We start from the raw sequence: 19,285 nt of genomic DNA on the forward strand, positions 1-19,285 counted from the left end.
CTCTCAATTCTTTTAGCTTCAATAAAAAATTTGTACCTCGGAAAAAATCTTGCAATAAATTTGCTTATCGGAATCTTTTTTGTAACAAATCAAAATTAAGTACAAATTGAACAACTTGTTAACAAGAATTACATTACACTCCATTGTATATGATCTCGAATGTTCAATTACAATAAAGAATTTATCATTATTCTTATTCGTATCGGATCAAATACTTTATTTGCTTTGAGCTTATTACTTTACAGATTGTTTCTTGTAATTACCTCGAGGATATTGCTCAAGGTAAATTTAAAAAAATGCCAAGCTCGAGTAACACGCGGTACTTGGGACTTCACAAGAATTTAAGATTATATTCAACTTTCCAATTTGTGTCCAAACGTTAGACTATCATCAATAACTTTACTTGGTATCATATAAAATAAAATCCCACAAAAACACTTTATGTGAAATTCAGTGATAAGACTGACTAATCAGTAAGCTTTTAGTGTATAGTGTATATGTAGTAATCAATAAGCATTCTGAGAGGAGGCCTGTGTCCAGCACTGCAGTGGGACGTATATAAGCTGGGATGATGATGATGAAATTTGAATATTCGTTAAGTTTTCTTAAATATTACTACCTCGGGAAAAAGTCTGTCCGATATTAACATCTGCACCTTAAATTAAAAAAAAAACATAATAGGTTTTGTTTTTATGTCCCAAATGTTTTGATAATACAATTTAAAATCTGAACCGTACTTGAAATACGGAACCTTAAATTCAAAGAAAATTTTGTTCATTTCAATAAAATCAATGTTATTTTCCACTGATTACATTTCTTCAGAATAAATTAGAAAATTGATACATTTACAACATATTATTACCTAATTTGTTTGTTTTTGTTTTGGCTTTGCCATTAAAAGGAAATTTGATTATTTTATTTCAAAAAAAAAAGTGTAAAAATTCAAGGAGAAAATTTAAATAAAAAGTTATCAAATTTTTACTACCGAGATCCAGCTATCTACATACCAAAAAGGAATAGAATGTAGCGTGCGTAGAAATATAGCGTGCTATTTTGCTTTTACCCGAGACGTATGTACCTATCCACTCGAGCCGCAGGTGAAGTTTTATGGTTAAGTCAAGTGTAAACTGAGTTTATGATCAAATTATACACTCTGCTTCTCACTTTGTAAAATTGTTTGATTTTTTTTAATAATTCATCCGTTCGAAGCCAATGCGAGCAATAAGTTTATAATATTTGTAAAGAATTTGTTCTACCGGCAGCCATATTTCCTCGTTCCGAAACAAACAGTACTTACCTGTAATTTCTCACAGAGGGCGCTAATAACCCACGTTTAACAACGACAAGGATAAACGCGGGGCGGAAAAACAACTATTATTCAGTGTATTCATAATATATTCTACTGTTCAAAGCAAGGAAAAGAAAAATTTGCGTTAGACTTTTTTAACTTTGTCATCCACTTCGGTCAATAGGAGTCGCTTGCAAATTTTCATGTAACGAATTATGTTATTTATGACAAGATAGTTTTTTAGTTTTAGAAGTGTGGCATGAATCAGTATTATTCAGTTGTAATTTGGAAGAAAGCGGCAAGTATCCGGAAATACATATTTTATTAATGAAAATAGCACTTCGATTGCGTGTAGCGATCTGAGGTACAATAATAACCTAACCATAAAAAAAGCTTTTTTTGTTGACTATACTTTTTGTTTACTGTACTTGCATTGTCACCCAAATTAAATTTGCATACCAAATTTCAAGTCGATGCTATTATTATTATGAATCGAAATAATATTGACATTATTTAAATATTAATGTCTTCTTGACAATAGATCTGAATTTTGTATCCGTTTCTAAAATAGAATGGTGTGATCCTTGCCTATCTTATATCTTATTTAAATTGTTATTATTTTGTTTAACTAATATCTTACATTTCTTATTGATTATTTTCAATTTAATTCTAGAATTCAATCATTTTGATTCATTTTTTTTTACCTTCATGAGCTATTACTGTCATTGTGTTGATCTTTTTGTAGTAAATTTTATTTTTAGTCGCCAATCATCTCTATGTACTTAGTTTGTAAGATCGAAATATTGTATGCTGGACCCTGGCAGATTGTGACGTACTAAATGTAACAATAAGAACTTATGTATACTAACTTACAATCACAACCTATCAATAAATATTTGAATTTGAATTAACCGTTGAAGAGTTCCGTCCTGCTGAGACGACCCTGGCTGGACTACTAGGATGTCACTACTAGATTATTGTATTGTCACGTGATTTACATAAGTATTCCAAATTTCAAGTTAATCTGACTACTGGAAGTTGGTCAAATTTAACTTGCAATATTTGATTACAGACATACAGACAGACAGGAAGACAACGGGACAGGTGAAACTAAATAAAAACTTGTAAAATTGCACGTTGTATTTAATGACCATTTTAATTGGCGTCTTCTCAATAGGTTTTATGATTAACATTTGGGGTTTGTTCCGCGTACCTTGACTTAAGAAAAGCTCAAATTAAATCATAAAATTAATAATGACCGTAATAGTCTAAAATATTGTTGAAGGTTTGCTTGGTAATCTTGCAGCTAGTCTTTTTCGAAGAGGAGGTCTTTTATAGGCCGACATATAATATTTATTATGAGATATGCTTGGAGTTTCTTTGCGCCATAGAATCTGGGAGAGGCCTTGGGGGAGGCCTATGTCCAGCAGTGGACGTCTTTCGGCTGACATGATGATGATGATGATAGAATCTGGGATGCGGAAACTCGTCGAAGAACTACGAGTAAAGTCACCGACATACTTTGTAGGAAAAATATGCAAGTTGAAGTGGCAATTCATGGACAGATCACATCGCTCGAAGAAGAGATAACCGTTGGGAGAGAAAAGTTCTCGAGTGGCGACCACGAACCGGAAGGCGTAGCGTTGGCAGACCTCCCACCAGGTGGACTGACGACATCGTGAGAGTTGCGGGAAACTGGTGGATGCAAGTAGCGAGTTGTCTGTGGCGTGATAAGGGGGAGGCCTTTGTTCAGTAGTGGACGTCGTCTCCCGGTTGATGATGATGATATAATATTTCGCAAATCTGATGTTGTTATAAGAACCAAGGGTAGTTTGTTTACACTAAACACACGGCAGCACTAAAGAACAGTATATCGCCCATCGCTTTTCCACGTTACTACCCCCCTATGCTTTACGATAGGCTATCGCCTTGTTTTGACGTCCCCCCACCGCACATAAAGCAACCCCCTAAAATATGAGCTCGGCCGGTTGAGCAGCACTGAATATTGAATGCAACTCCACAATTCAAGTAAATATAACTGATTCAGTGTCGGTCTTCGTATTTATTGTTAGGGCGGTTTGTAATTTAGATAAGAGTAGTGGTTTACGATTTTTGTCTGTCAGGTCAAAATCTTCATGATAGGAGGTACTCTTAGCTTAGATTTATACAACCACTAGTCTACCCTTGACTAGACCATTAAATCTAGCCAATAGGAATTCATCATCTTCATCATCATCATCAGCCGGAAGACGTCCACTGCTGAACAAAGGCCTCCCTCTTAGAACGCCACAATGAACGACAACTCGCCACTCGCCACTGGCATCTACCGGTTTCCCGCAACTCATAGGAATTCAAAATATAGGAAATAGGAATTCATAGGTCTTCACTAACTTGCTATACGTACTGAACACCCGTACAAAATGTAGAGTACCTGGTACCTAAACGATTATAATTTTAGGAGTTAGAACTCGTGGAAAAATTTGCTACTGAATTATCTATTTCAGAGATCTGGCATGGCAGTCGAACGGCTATTTAAGTTGGCAGTGGATAGGACGAGATTTAAGGAGCTGACTGCCAACTGTCAATGATGAAGTGACGCTTTAAGCAGAAGAAGTTAATGTACTACTCTAGTATGATAAATCAAAACAGATCGATAAGGTTCACGTCAAGTGACCGAGAGGAAGAAGCTTGATGCCCTGGATAGATCAATGTCCACGAAGCCGTGGCAAATAGAGAGCGATTGTGCGAAAAAGGATTCACGACCTTCAGCAATGAGGATTAAGATACAAGGACGAATATCAAAATATTTTCTAAAATATCAATCCCAAACTTTGTGTCAATATAAGAATTATTTCCAAAAAAAGAGTAAGTATAAAAAAAAACTAAAAGTCAACTAAATAAACCTAATTAACAGAAATTCGGCCTACAGTTGGACACCAAAACCTCCGCATACAAACGGCACAGCTGAAAGAGTAGAAACGTACATAAAAAATGTTAAAGCCAGTGATATCCCCTGAAATATTACCGGAAATGAAGACTCGAACAAACAAGCCGAACAGAGTGGGGGGTACAAATAATAAGTAATTGTGGAGACTGGCCGTTTTTAATGAGTCATGAAAGAACATTCATCTACTGACATTGCTTTTTATTCGGGCTGGGTTTAGTGTGGATGGGTTCTTGCCCGTTACATGATAATAAAGATTGTACCTTATTTTATTTGTCATTTATTTGACTAAGAGTCTGGTTCACCACTCATTGATATGTGAGAGACAGTGTCGTCTCTGTTTTTTCGGACAAAACAAAAGAAGACCGCAGCACAGATATCTTCGCATAAAAATTATTAATGAGTGGTGAAACAGTGCTTAAATTTTAAAGCTCGATCTTGATATGTTTTTTTTTGCATTAGAAGAAAAAATCCTTAGCTTAGTAACAACCTGTAAGAGTTACGAGTATAGTAAAAACAGCAAAAAAAAAAAGGCTGTGACTGACCGTGCCGGTTAAAAGGTTAAAATATGCTACAAACAAAACTCTATTCAAAACATTTTTATTATAATCCACTTATTCAGCTTTGAACCTCTCTGTTCACATCCTAACTTTACATTGCGCTTTAAAATTGATACATGCCATTATAGTTTATGTCGCGTTCCCGTAAGGGTTGGAGTGCTGTGTAATTTTGATAGATAGCGTGATCAATTCTAAGACCGAGTGTACACGGACGTTAATGGCCGATCGTGATTGGTGTTTATGATGTCTGGTAGAGTGTAACTAGCTGATTGATACAGACTGTATTCTGTATGAAATGAAGAATGTACCTACCTACACTGTACTAATTAAAATGGAATTGAAAAAGGGACAGATGTATTCCACATTGATGAAAAATTGATTATTTGTGAACTAAAATTTTTATTTCGTACATAAGTTCTGAAAAACTTTAAGTTGCGTTGCCGGATTTGAACCCACGATGCTCTGAGAGACCAGGTCAAATATCGAACGAGTGCACATTTTCTCACATAACTTTTTAAGTCTTAAATATTATTATTTCCTAGTGGTTAGAGAACCTGACTACGATGCTTGAGGTCCCGGGTTCGATTCCCGTGTCGGGGCAGATATTCGTATGAGAAATACGAATGTTTGTTCTCGGGTCTTGGGTGTTTAATATGTATTTAAGTATGTATCTATATCTATATGTATAATAACACAAGCTTTTCTAATGGGACTAGGTCAATTGGTGTGAATTGTCCCGTGATTTTTTTATTTTAAATATTATTCGAAGTCTGACGATGTTTCCCGTGCAATTTTACAGTTTGACAATAAGTCTTCTTTATCCGTATTGTACTTGTTTTATGAGTTGAGTTGGTAACCATAAAAGTTTATGAACAAAAAAGTTATGATGAAAAAAATATGGAGAATGATATGACATTACCTATTACACAAATCAGTAGCAGTTTAAAAATGGGATTAAGAATTTTATGTGAGTCAGTATTAGACAGACTGCTGATTCCTAACTAGAAATTAAACCATGCGTTTGAATCTGCTTCATCGTACAAAGCAATAAATTCTTGTCAGATTTATTATACGAGCTATATTGATATGACCTAGATTGTATTGATGTTGAGTCACTGTGATATACATTTATTACGGCCAATATAAAAGGAGCAATTGAAGTAAAACTATAAAAGAAGATTAGATATTTATGCCTCATAGTTTTGTTACAGTAAAAAGCGGAAATGTCTCTAGATGATTAAATATGAGTCACAAATAGGTTAATTTATTCAATCAGGGTTTACTTTGCGAAAGTCCATATCAATGAACTAAAAGAATTTCTTTGCTCACCCGCCACCTTATGATAACTAAGTTTATGCAAAATATGCGTGTTCATGCAGTTCCTGCAGCTCCACTCCACACTGTAAGAACACATACAAATCATACAAACCCAACTATCACCACCACCACACTACACTGACGCGTTTCGAACTCAACCAGAGCGCATTTTCAGCGCAACACACAACCGTGGACCATGCTACCAGATGTTAGACTCATGTCATATTAGCTATCATAATGGTCGCGGGTAAGCATAAAAAATCTTTTAGTTTGCATTAAAATAATTACTTTGCTCACCCGCGACCTTATGATCATCATACGTCTATTATTTATGCAACAAACATCTTACACCTGGTAGCATGGTGAACGGTTGTATTGCTCTGAGAATGAACTCTGATTGAATTCGAAACGCATCAACGTTGTGTGGTGGTGGTGATAGGTTGGGTCTGTATGATGTAAAGGAAGTGTATGAACTCATATTTGTTGCATAGACGCTTGCTATTGTAAGATCGCAGGTGAGCAAAGTAATTATTTACAGTTAATTTTTTTTTATTCGACTGTATGGCAAACGAGCAAGTGAATCTCCTGATGTTAAGAGATCACCACCGCCCATAAACATCTGCAACACCAGGGGTATTGCAGATGCGTTGCCAACCTAGAGGCCTAAGATGGGATACCTCAAGTGCCAGTAATTTCACCGGCTGTCTTACTCTCCACGCCGAAACACAACAGTGCAAGCACTGCTGTTTCACGGCAGGATTAGCGAGCAAGATGGTGGTAGCAATCCGGGCGGACCTTGCACAAGGTCCTACCACCTGCAAAAACCTGCAAAAATTCAAATGCATTTTGTCCATAGGTCAAAAGGTAAGGTAGGATCTCTATGTACTCGTATATACCTGTTTTCTGTACTGCTTCTGTGTTGGTATGCAACAAAGAGTTGTTACATTGTAGGTATTGTAAGAGGGTGAGGCTCATGGGCTCATGGGAACTACGGCCCTAGCTTTCTGATTCTGAGAGGAGGCCTGTGCCCTGCAGTGGGACGTACATATGTCGGCGGCCGATCGTAAAATCCGCCAGATCACGAAATTCCTAGGTATATCGTGAAATGCCGCCATTTCATGATATGCCTAAAAGTTGGCCAGGCATATCACGATGTGCCTGAGAAACAATACGGCAGATCGATTAGAGCAACGCATTCGTCGATATTCCTAGCTCTATACCGGGCACATCGTGATATGCTGAAAAAAAAAATTAGGTACGACGAGCGAAGCTAGGAGTGGTTAGTATGAATTGTGACCACTACCAGAACCGACATGGTGGCATTTCATGATATGCCTAGGAATTTCATGATCTGCCTAAGCTGGCCAAATCGGTAAAATAAACAGTGAGTTTTGAACGATATGACGGTTGCCCCTTAGCCAATTCATGAAATGGCGCCATTTCACGATATGCCTAGGAATTTCGTGATCTGGCGGAGTTTACGATCGGCCGCCGACATATAGATTGAGATGATTTTGTGTAAAATATGCATGCCCGGGCTTATCCTTACAATGCTAGCGTACAGCCAAATTCAAAAGAATGCGCAGTTTTACGACAGACTAAGAACGGTTCTCTCACGAAGTTAATGATAACAATTTTTACGTCTTCACTTAGGCTATGGCTCCGAATCATTTATTCGTAGGCTGTCATGTTCCCTCCAAATGAACTGGCTTTTCTTTACTTACAATGTCAACCGTTCACCAAAAAAAAACAAAAAAAAAAAATACAAAAGGATTCCAAAAACCAATCTTAATTTGATTGCTTAATAACGATATCTCTTGCCGGTGAGCGGTTAGTTCCGATGGAGTGCCGAAAAGTTTCTCGATGAGGGCTACGGCATAGATGTCGCTAGTGTCGCTGCTTAAGTGGCTAAATAAGAAACAACACAAGCTGAGATATGAGGTGCATAGGAGAAATTCGTGTCTGTATCGTTGTCCAGCGGTGGTGTAGCGGTATAGCACACGGCACGGAATGCCGAGGACCTGGGTTCGATTCCCAGCGCTGGTGTTATTTTTCTGGTTTTTCTGTGCATCTATATTTCAGTTTGTATTTTCGATAGAAGCATTTTGCTAAAATATATTTGGCAACCCTAGTTGCTCAAAGCACGTGAGTGGTTAGCCAACCGACGCCGTCGCGTGCCATGCACGGAGCGTCTAAAACGGTGCCGATACGCTTCTTATAGATATGACACGCAGTTGACATGTTGTAGTTCGTAATGCGTTACATTTCGTGCCTGATACGTTCCTAGTACGGTCATAGTATGATACGATGTAGTGGGTAGAGACCTTCACATGCTTTAACTGACCCCACTTGTAAATTACTAGCCTTTTTTGATATAAAGAACTTAAACATTAAGATTTTTTTTTAATCTTTTTGTATTTTTATTTCAATTCCAACTTTTTAATTTTACGGTCATCTCGTAAAACCTAAATTGAAAATACAAACTGAAATATAGATGCACAGAAAAACCAAAAAAATAAGACCAGCACTGGGAATCGAACCCAGGTCCTCGGCATTCCGTGCCGTGTACTACACCGCTACACCACTGCTGGACTTGAAACATTTATGACACACGTTGGTGTTCATTGGGGCGTTCTAAGGGGAAGGCCTTTATTCTGCAGTGGACGTCTTCCGGCTGATGATCCTTGTAATGCGTTCCTGTGGTATATTATTTTAATTTAAAGCAAAAATAGAGGGCACTGTCCGAGAACGATGAAATACGTAACATTTAGTATAAACATACACTCGAAAAAATAACCCTCCGTCTGGCAGTCGGGTAAAAAGTAACGTCGACGTGGAAGGTACACACGATAATATTTACACTTTTATTATTATTTTGTTTTATGAAAATTACAATTTAGCGTCAAAACATTGAGCAAACTTGTTTCGTCGCCTCAGAGTTTTAGCTACAATGTAAGATGAAATCCTCAGCCATTCCGCGAGAACACTAACTCACCTCTCGCTAAAACATATCTGCAAGTCCAATTTCTTAACACATGCATATAATCTCCAAAATACACAGCACCAAAGTGCATATTTACACAGGAGCTTGGTCGTATCTCCACGAGATATGCAGCTCTGTTCTAGAAATATGCAACTCTATACGAAATTAAAATTGGCTAGACGCCAATATAATCGCGTTGAGCCGATGTGTTTATAGCTTGCAGTGTTAAGTGTTGCTAAACGATTATTAGGGCCTATGAATATTTTTGCATAATTCGAATTGTGTTCCGGTAATTGAGATTTTTAAAAATTTACCAAGAACGACCGTGTCTCGGCAAACGTAGTGTAAGACGTCCTCCGGCCAGGTGGAGTGATGATCTTTGAAAAGCTGCTGGTAGAGGCTGGATGCGTCAATCCGAGGATAGGATGCAATGGCGCTCATTGGGGGAGGTCTATGTCCAGCAGCAGACTCCTATGGACTGATGATGATGATAATGATGATGATAAATCAAATTCAGTAAATTCATTCAATTCTTTTGCAGGTGGTAGGACCTTGTGCAAGGTCCGCCCGGATTGCTACCACCATCTTGCTCGCTAATCCTGCCTTGAATCAGCAGTGCTGCATTGTTGTGTTTCGGCGTGGAGAGTAAGACAGCCGGTGAAATTACTGGCACTTGAGGTATCCCATCTTAGGCCTCTAGGTTACGCATCGCATCCTGCAATACCCTTATCATCAGGAGACCCACTTGCTCGTTTGCCATCCAGTCGAATAAAAAAAAACGCACATCCATGATACTGTATCTAAGAGTGGGTATAAATAGACAAGAGTAAGCATCGACCGGTAAACCACTAGAACCAAATGAATTGGTATAATCTACGCCATTGTTCAATTAAATCCAGGTACAGTCGAGCATATTGAATCATGTCATGACCCAGGGTGAAACCTTTGTGCTACTAATGTCATGTTGACATTTCATATTCATCATCATCATCGTCTCTGCCGTAAGACGTCCACTGTTGGACATAGGCCTCCCCCATAGACCTCCAGTTGCCTCGGTTGGCAGCGGCCTGCATCCACCGTGAACCCGCGGCTTTAACCAGGTCATGCGCCCATCTCGTTGGTGGGCATCCTACGCTCACATACTACATCACGTCACGTCCTACGCATCTCATACTATTGTCTAGGAAATCATTGTGAAATTGATTATTAAAAGACGACCAGACCACCACCACCACGACCAGACCAAACGACCAGATGGCATAGTGGTTAGAAAACCTGACTACGACGCTTGAGGTCCCGGGTTCAATTCCCGTGTCGGGTTTGTATGAAAAATACGAATGTTTTTCACGGGTCTTGGGTGTTTAATATGTTTTAAGTATGTATCTATCTACATAATTATATTTATCCGTTGCTTAGTACCCATAACACAAGCTTTGCTAAGCTTACTTTGGGACTAGGTCAATTGGTGTGAATTGTCCCGTGATATTTATTTATTTATTTAAAAGGTTCCACCCTGGGTCACGATTCAATATGTTCGACTGTATATAAAATGTTTATAGGCTTTTGATACCATACTTAATCGATATGCTTAATGACACTAGGCAAATGATCACTTTGTTTTTAATGATATTTTCGGATATTGGCTGGCCAAAATTTATATAGCAGCGTGAATGACATGCTACGGCATAATTTAGTAATACAATAGGACCTTGGATAGGAGCAGGACGTTGGCCTAGATAGATAAACATAAAATATCATACTTACCCGAAAAATATTAAAATCATTCTTTACAAATTAATAAAGAAACATATAGACACAATGAAAAACGTATAAGATTAAACATTGCAAGAGTACGGTCATTCAAAGTAGGTATAGTTAGTACGCTTTCCACCTTACGAACCGAAATTCAATCCAATAGTAGCCAATATATGTAGTGAGATTAATAAAAGGTAAAGTAAGGAAAAATGAAGAATAATATAGTAATTAATGAAGTTATTGTTGGAGCTCTAGCCGCAAATAAGAAACGTGTGAAGATATTTAGATAAATATCGAAAATACAAACTGAGACATGGATGCACAGAAAAACAAGAAAAAGAGACCAGCGCTGGGAATCGAACCTAGGTCCTCAGCAATCCGTGCTGCGTGCTATAACCCCTACACCACCGCTGGACAGAAATCTACACAAGAATTTTTCCTATGTATACATATCTCAGGTTGCTTTTTATCTATTACGCTACTTAAGCAGCAGCACTAGCGATATCTATGTTCCGCTCTCATAAAGAGAAATTTCGATATGGTTTCACGGGATACCTGTAAAAGTAACAAATTTGGAGTTGAAATAAAAAATACAAAAATACTAAAAAAAAAAAACAATCATAATATTTGGATAAAGGTACGAGAAGCCAAGTATTCTAAATTAGTTATGGAATACAAACAGAGGACGAAGAATCTTTAATATCTATTTAGTTCAATAAAGGAGTTTTTTTTTTAATAATTTAAAATCAATTTACGATGTTAATTTTATATTTTATGTTCATGAACCACAGTTGTAATAAAATACGGCCTTGTAGATTAATGCATTTGTGCAGATAGCAGATAGAGATAAAATATCTACGTCAAAGGAGTTATTTCTAAGGTGACACCATGATAGATCTATTTATAGATATAAAAACTTAACGCTATTTTTGTGTAGTTGTCTGTTATTTTACTGCGTATGGCGACTTAGGATTTCATTACCGATTGCGAATTTATTACTTCGGAGCATATTTTTTTGCGAGAATTCCCTAGTAAATTTGGTAAAGTCATCAATTTTAGTTCAACTTCCAGATTTTATGGTTCACGCAAGCCGCAGATAAATTCTAGTGCCTAAATAAGTTCTTAAAATTAATGTTTTAGCACTCCAGACCTCAAGGGGCATGAAATTTTAGCCTTGATCGTTAAATAATTAACGGGATCGCTATTTTAAGGGGCTGTTTCACCACCCATTGATTAATTTCAACTGACGGATAATGTGATACCGTCTCCGTCTATTCGAACAAAACAAACAGAGACGGCATCACATTTATCCGTCAAAACTAATCAATGGATGGTGAAACAGCCCCTAAATGTTTTCGTTGAAGAGTCATTCCCAAAGTTCGCGATCCTTAAGGTCTCAAATTGTAATTGATCAAAAATACTTTTTCAAACAAATTACACCTCTCATTTACCTACACGACGTAAAAGACTCGCACTTCTAATTTATAAACACTTGGCAAGCTTTTGTTAACTTGATATTCGTTGGATTGTTTATTTTGAAGGTGTTTACCTACTTTGACATTCACCTTTGCAAGGCAGAAAAACATACGTTTTGTTTTAAAATAATTCTATTTTTTTGTGTGCATACTTGTATGAAACTTGAACATCATCGAAGAATTCAGGGCAGCAAGGTTGCGCTGGCTTAGCCACGTTGAGAAGATCGTTGCGCATCTACTCTCGTAATTTTCGCAAAATTTTAGTTTTTCATAATTTTCTTCTCGTCGAAAGTATGATATTTTGCAGGTGGTAGGACCTTGTGCAAGGTCCGCCCGGATTGCTACCACCATCTTGCTCGCTAATCCTGCCGTGAAGCAGCAGTGCTTGCACTATTGTGTTTCGGCGTGGAGAGTAAGACAGCCGGTGAAATTACTGGCACTTGAGGTATCCCATCTTAGGCCTCTAGGTTGGCAACGCATCTGCAATAACCCTGGTGTTGCAGATGTTTATGGGCTGTGGTGATCTCTTACCATCAGGAGACCAACATGCTTGTTTGCCATCCAGTCGAATAAAAAAATGAGTTTTTTAGAAACTATGATGGTTCTTGTAGGTTAGGTTAGGTTTGTTTTATAACAATTCTGAACAATTGAGGGATTCTGAGAAAAAAGATTTATGAAAAACAAAACATAATGACAATTATCACATTACGAATTGCGAAAATAATTATAAGAGTCCATATGGACCCTGAGAGGATGGATGAGGATCAAGCAATGAGGCGTACGTATATAATAGACGGCCAGAGGCCCATTTCACGAGGCTACAACTTACAATTTATTTTACAAGCGGTAGTCTCTTTTCAATACATACTGTTAAACAAAGACTACCGCTTGTAAATTGTAGCTTCGTGAAATAGGGCACAGGTGGAGGAGGCCCAGATACCTGTAGATGGACCAGAGCCCTTATTATCTATAACACTTGGAATCACAATTTTATTGTTTTCACCACATCTTTCCGTCACACATAGACGAGGGTAGAAAGAGATCATGAATGCGATCCTGAAAGTCAGCGGGTAGACAATAGGGTCTCAGTTTGAGATGGATATCGCCCAGTTCCAGCAACCGAAGTGGCGAGACGTGTCCCGGTACAGAGTGGTGTTCTTTGGTGTCGAAGGCAGTGTTGCCAGGTCCGAAGAGTGAGCAAAAAAGCGCTTCCAACGAAGCGGCACCATCGATTGTCGATTGCGTAAAATCTGACAGTTGAATGGTTTATTAGGGAGAAAATTTTATCAGAAAAAAATAGCGAACCGCCCATACTTCGGTATTTTTCTTATACCGAACAGCTAACACAGTGCTAATATACCGAACGGTTCGGTAAAATACCGAACACCTGGCAACACTAGTCGGAGGCCAAGCTCCACTTTGGATCGGAACCATCGCAGTACCATACCTTTATAGTAACTCAGTCACATTTCTAACCTAGAGCTCAAGAGATGCGAGCTCGGACTTGAGCCCAGGATCATCTGCTTGAGAAGCCATTCGTCAAACCACTAGGCCACCACGGCTGATGGCAGCTTCAGCCAATATTTGTCCATAACAACAGTAACGCTGAAACTGTGCCATATCTGGCCCACTTAATCCTTCGCAAAAGGTAATCTACCGTGTAGCCGGCTCCGTTATTTAGATGTGGATCCACTTACACACAATATAATTGTATTGGCTCCGCGCCAGCGTATACTGTTTCATCTGTAAATGGGTGTATATATAATTTTTATGGCCCGCTTATGTCCTGGGAGCTCGCGTGTGAAACGATTTTGTAAATTCATTTTAGATGAATGGTTCAATTGTTATTTTGAAAACAACGGAGCATAAAAGTATAGGGTAGATTGGCCTATCTGCGACTACTGTTGAAATTAGTTTCAAATGAATGTTTATTAATACTTTTGCGAGGAACTATTTTCGTGTCTCTTTTATCATATTTAAGTTAAATTATATAATGTGACTTATGATTTGTATACTTAAATTTGCAGCTTGTACTTTACTGCCTAATGGTAAATAAATAATCCCATCAAAAACCTTACAATGTAAAAAGGTGTAAGTCTCGCAACGCAGGTTTTAAACTGCAAAAAAGTTTTGAGATGCAAAGTTAAACCAATCGGTTATTTATTTACTTATTTTAGTCATTACAGGGGGTGTCCGTATAGTTCTCAAACAAAGAGTTAGCCAAATAAGCTCCAGATGTCCAGATTGTCAAACGGATTAGGTATCCTCTTAAGTCCTCGCGTACTTTATAAAGGATCAATTAACACTAAGAATAACGGCCGAATGTACTTTATAAAGTACAAATTGTTAAAAGAATAAAGAGTTGTAAGAATTTTTGAAATAAAGTCCAAAATAACAAAGCAGGTCAACCAAGTCTAGGTCTTAAACGCTAAGTTTGTTGAAAAAAATCAGTACTCGGGAGGGTATGATGTTCCACCATTTACTATCCATGGGAACATCTGACTAAAAACTTTGTCATAAATTTGTTACCTAATAACAATTAGTTAACTGACAACATGTCTTATTGTTACAGTTAGTTAGTAGTTACACATAAATTACTTGACCATAGAATGCTTGTTAATAATACAACAATACAATATTGAGACAAGAACAATGAGAGAAGACTGTCACTTCAGTAATATTTCATACTCAATCCGCCCAGTGAACCCAATAAACATTAAATCCATTGTTAATCTTATCAATACTCATTTATATGATTTAAAAAATGCTGCTGAACCTACCTCCTATTTGAGGTTTACCTGAAATATAATTGTTCGTTTTTCATTGTAAACAAGCCGTCATCCTAAAGACAATAGAAAACGACATTGAAGTTAATTGATGCTTAAAATAAAAGGGTACTTAGACGGAAAATACTTTTTTACATTAGAGTTTTACTCGCTTCTTGAGATTTTAAATAGTAGATTGTTTAACGTGATGCTTGAATGCTTGAAATTCTCAGTTTTCATTTGAGAACTACCAGAATGTTAGTCTTTCTTTCTTGCTCGCTAATCCTGCCGTGAAGCAGCAGTACTTGCACTGTTGTGTTTCGGCGTGGAGAGTAAGACAGCCGGTGAAATTACTGGCACTTGAGGTATCCCATTTTAGGCGAGGTTGGCAACGCATGTTTTTTTACATGATTTTTAATACTCGTTTTAACACTGAATCGTATTCAAATAAATATGACATATATAAGTGAGTACCTAGGTAATGTACGTGTACCTTACGAATATTTAGAATTCTTCTTATAAGTCACTGCAAAAGCCTTGTGGCCTTACTTGTCGACTAGTAAGGATTAGAATAGAATTGAATAGAATAGTTTTTTTTGTTGTATGATTTTTTTTATGGTTGGTTTTGAACCATAACGACTTCCTTAGGAAAATAGTGTGGCGAATTCCCCTTACAGTCCATTCCATACCACAGTGTTAAAATCGGGAAAATAAACTGAAATAATTACTTTGCTCACCAAAGCAAAGTTTGTTTCAGTGCATTGATATGGACCTCCGCAAAGTAAAAGTAAGTTATCTAGATTCCTTCACACAGGTCACCTTTTAAAACATCTACGGGAAGAGCTAGAAGCTGGATGCGTCCAGCCAAAGACAGGGCACATTGTTGTTCATTGGAGGAAGCCGATGCCCATGCTATGCTATGGTACAGTTAGTTTTTAGGGTTCCGTAGCCAAAATGGCAAAAAAGGAACCCATATAGTTTCGCCATGTCTGTATGTCTGTCTGTCCATCCTCTGTCCATCCGCGGCTTTGCTCAGGGACTATCAATGCTAGAAAGCTGTAATTTTGCACGAATATATATGTAAACTATGCCGACAAAATGGTATAATAAAAAATTAAAAAAAAAAATTTTTTTTACAGAGTTACTTCCATAGACGTAAAGTGGGGGTGTTTTTTTTCTCATCCAATCTTGTAGTGTGGGGTATTGTTTGAAAGGTATTTTAAAACCATTAGGGGGTTGCTAAAACGATTTTTCGATTCAGTGATTTGTTTGCGAAATATTCAACTTTAAAGTGAAAATTTTCATAATTCAGGATAGTAGTAGGTATATCAAACGTACAAGGAAAACTATAACGGTTAAGTTTTCTTAAGAATTATTAGTAGTTCAAGAGTAAATAGCAGCCTAAGGTATAAAATATACCTAAACTTGGAATATTCCGTACAAAATACGAAATCATTTAAAAAAAATATTTTATATTTTCGTAATGGCTACGGAACCCTATTTCGGGCGTGTCTGACACGCTCTTGGCTGGTTTTTTCATATGTTGTTATTTATCTGACTTAGTTTAGTTTAGTTTATTTATTCATTCAATAACCCATTAAATTATAATTTACATAAATGTCAGTTATAAGAATCTATCTAGTTATTTGGATTGTTGTGTAGTGTATGTGTATTTGTATAGCTAGTTTTATGTATTCTTGATATTGCTCTAATCTACTGTAAATTGCACATCCTGCTAAAATGTATCCTTCTTTCTATCTATTGTAAAGGTGTCTGAAGCGATAAGGCCGCATAGTGCTTATCTTGATAAATCTCGGTATACCTGTGTTTTTGTACTGCTTACTAAGTGTGGTGTGTGTGCATTAAAGAGTTATTGTATTGTATTGTATTCCCAGTAGCGAACTGCTATAGGTTGATGATAATGATGACGCGAAGAGGTACTCTCGTACTATTCCGGAATAGAATACTATATATAAAACTGGATACAACACGGCACATACCTTTCAAATAAACAAGAGAAAATCTCCCCGAAATCAACTGATAATAACATAATCAGTATAATGGCCCAAATATTAATTGAGTAGGCGGAAACATAATATACCTACCCCATTCCCCCTGACATTAATATCTGATCATTTAGAATATAGAGCCATAAGCGAATACCAGAAGCGACTATAACTTTTTCGTATTATATAAGGTGCTAACGAATTAGGTAACCAATATTTTTACAGCTGATAGTACACGTAGACTTAAGTGTATACAGCGTGTATTTTTGATACTACCTCAAACTGTAACCAGACGAAAATTTAATGCTGTGAACCGATATCAAAACAAATTGTTAATTTAGAATCAACTACCAGAGCGTAATTAATTTTTGAAATATTTTCGAGCAGCAATGTAATGCGTACAATAATTTGATACGAGAGAGAAGCGTTCTGTGACAGCTGTCACGTCAACAAGTGCAACGTCTTGAATAAAAACAAAATAGTATCACGTAGTGATACATTGCGTGCTAATTAATTTTGTAAGGAAAATAATAAGTCTATTTTTTTTTACTAAAACATAATAAAACGTGATTATTAGAGAACCCATAAGTTACCCATAAAGTTTGAGGTAGTATCAAAAATACAGGCTGTATTTAAAAGTTTATCTTACTTTTTGGAGATAATTAGAGAATAAACTTTGCTGAGTAAAAACATCATGTTAATGAGATAATTATTAGTCACCTTATTTTCTTCCTTTTAGTTTTTAAGGTAGTCGGTTTTTTTTTTTAATTCAAAGTCAAAGTCAAAGTCAAAATATCTTTATTCAATTTAGGCTACAACAAGCACTTATGAATGTCAATAAAAATCTACCACCGGGTCGGAAAAACCTCTGCTGAGAAGAATCCGGCAAGAAACTCAACGAGGTATATATATTTTTTTAAACAGAGATTGAGAGATGTTATCGCCTTATATTCATACGCTGACACGGTTCTGGTTTTATTCCATATTCTAAGCCTGTTCAATGATTTCTTTGTTTGCGTGTTGCTAAGGGCGGTATTGATTTCACGTTACCAATGACATTTGTTTAATTATTTCTTCGTCTCCATACGTGTCAGTGGTGGAGTGATGGGCGGAAGAAAAACATTGCGGTTTGGAGTGTTCCTATGTGTGTGTGTTACACGTGCGCAAACGGTTTTAAAACTAAACTTATTGGTATTACCGACAAATTAAATAAGTACTTTAAACATTTTAATGACAGTTTCTTTGTCAGAAAAATAGTCAATTGCCAATTGGATCCTATCTACCTACTTTGTGATTCCGTGCAAATTTAAAAGTAAGTATAAATTATTATATGATGGTTTATTTATAATTTAACTTTTCTCAAATATGACACCAAATATTGACGGTGTGTTACAAATGTGGCCGAGAAGTATCGCGCTGCAGGCGCTGCGGCTCGGCAGCCTGCGCGCGGTCACTCTAGCGGCCTGCAAAGAGATTTCATACATTTTTTTCGGCCGCTGGCCGGCAATACGACCGTCTTTTGTTTCAATGTGCGATCGCTGGCACTTCCGCCAGCCACAGCAGCACCGCCCTTGTCAGCCGAAAGCAGCCAGCGCGACACGCGCGCACGCAACAGGGCGACCAGACTAGCGTCCCGCCATGCTTGATTTCTTGTTTTTTTTTTATTTTATTTCATGTCATGTTTGATAAAAGCACTATACAAGCCTCGGCCGGAACGTAGGGTTGCCGGCCTCGCATCCCTATCTATCGCATCAATATCTGCTTGGCCGGCAACCCCCTACTTCCCGGCCTCTACAGTAATGTACTATTTTTTAAAAAAAATTATTAGCCTATTTTTGTGTCTCACTGCTGGGAAAAGGCCTATTATGTACTATTTAAATATTATAAATATAAATAATACAATAAAGAGATCGTTTTGAAGCAATAAAACTGCCTATAGCTGTGCTTGCCTTGTAACATTATTCTTATGTACCTACTGTGTTTTTACACTATTTGGTGCTCAATAAAGATTGGAATTATGTAGTAAGATAAATTATGTAATTTATTGTATTGCAATGCGAAAATACCTCTGTCTGTCTATTACCTCTACACGCTTAGCCCGTTGAACTAAAATTACTATGGGGTATTTTATGGCCCTAGATGGATATAGAGAAACAGAATAGTTTATATTCCCGGAAAATAGTTCCCATCGA

Source organism: Choristoneura fumiferana, chromosome 13 (genome assembly GCF_025370935.1).
Source record: "Choristoneura fumiferana chromosome 13, NRCan_CFum_1, whole genome shotgun sequence".
In the NCBI taxonomy this organism is placed as follows: Eukaryota; Metazoa; Arthropoda; class Insecta; order Lepidoptera; family Tortricidae; genus Choristoneura; species Choristoneura fumiferana.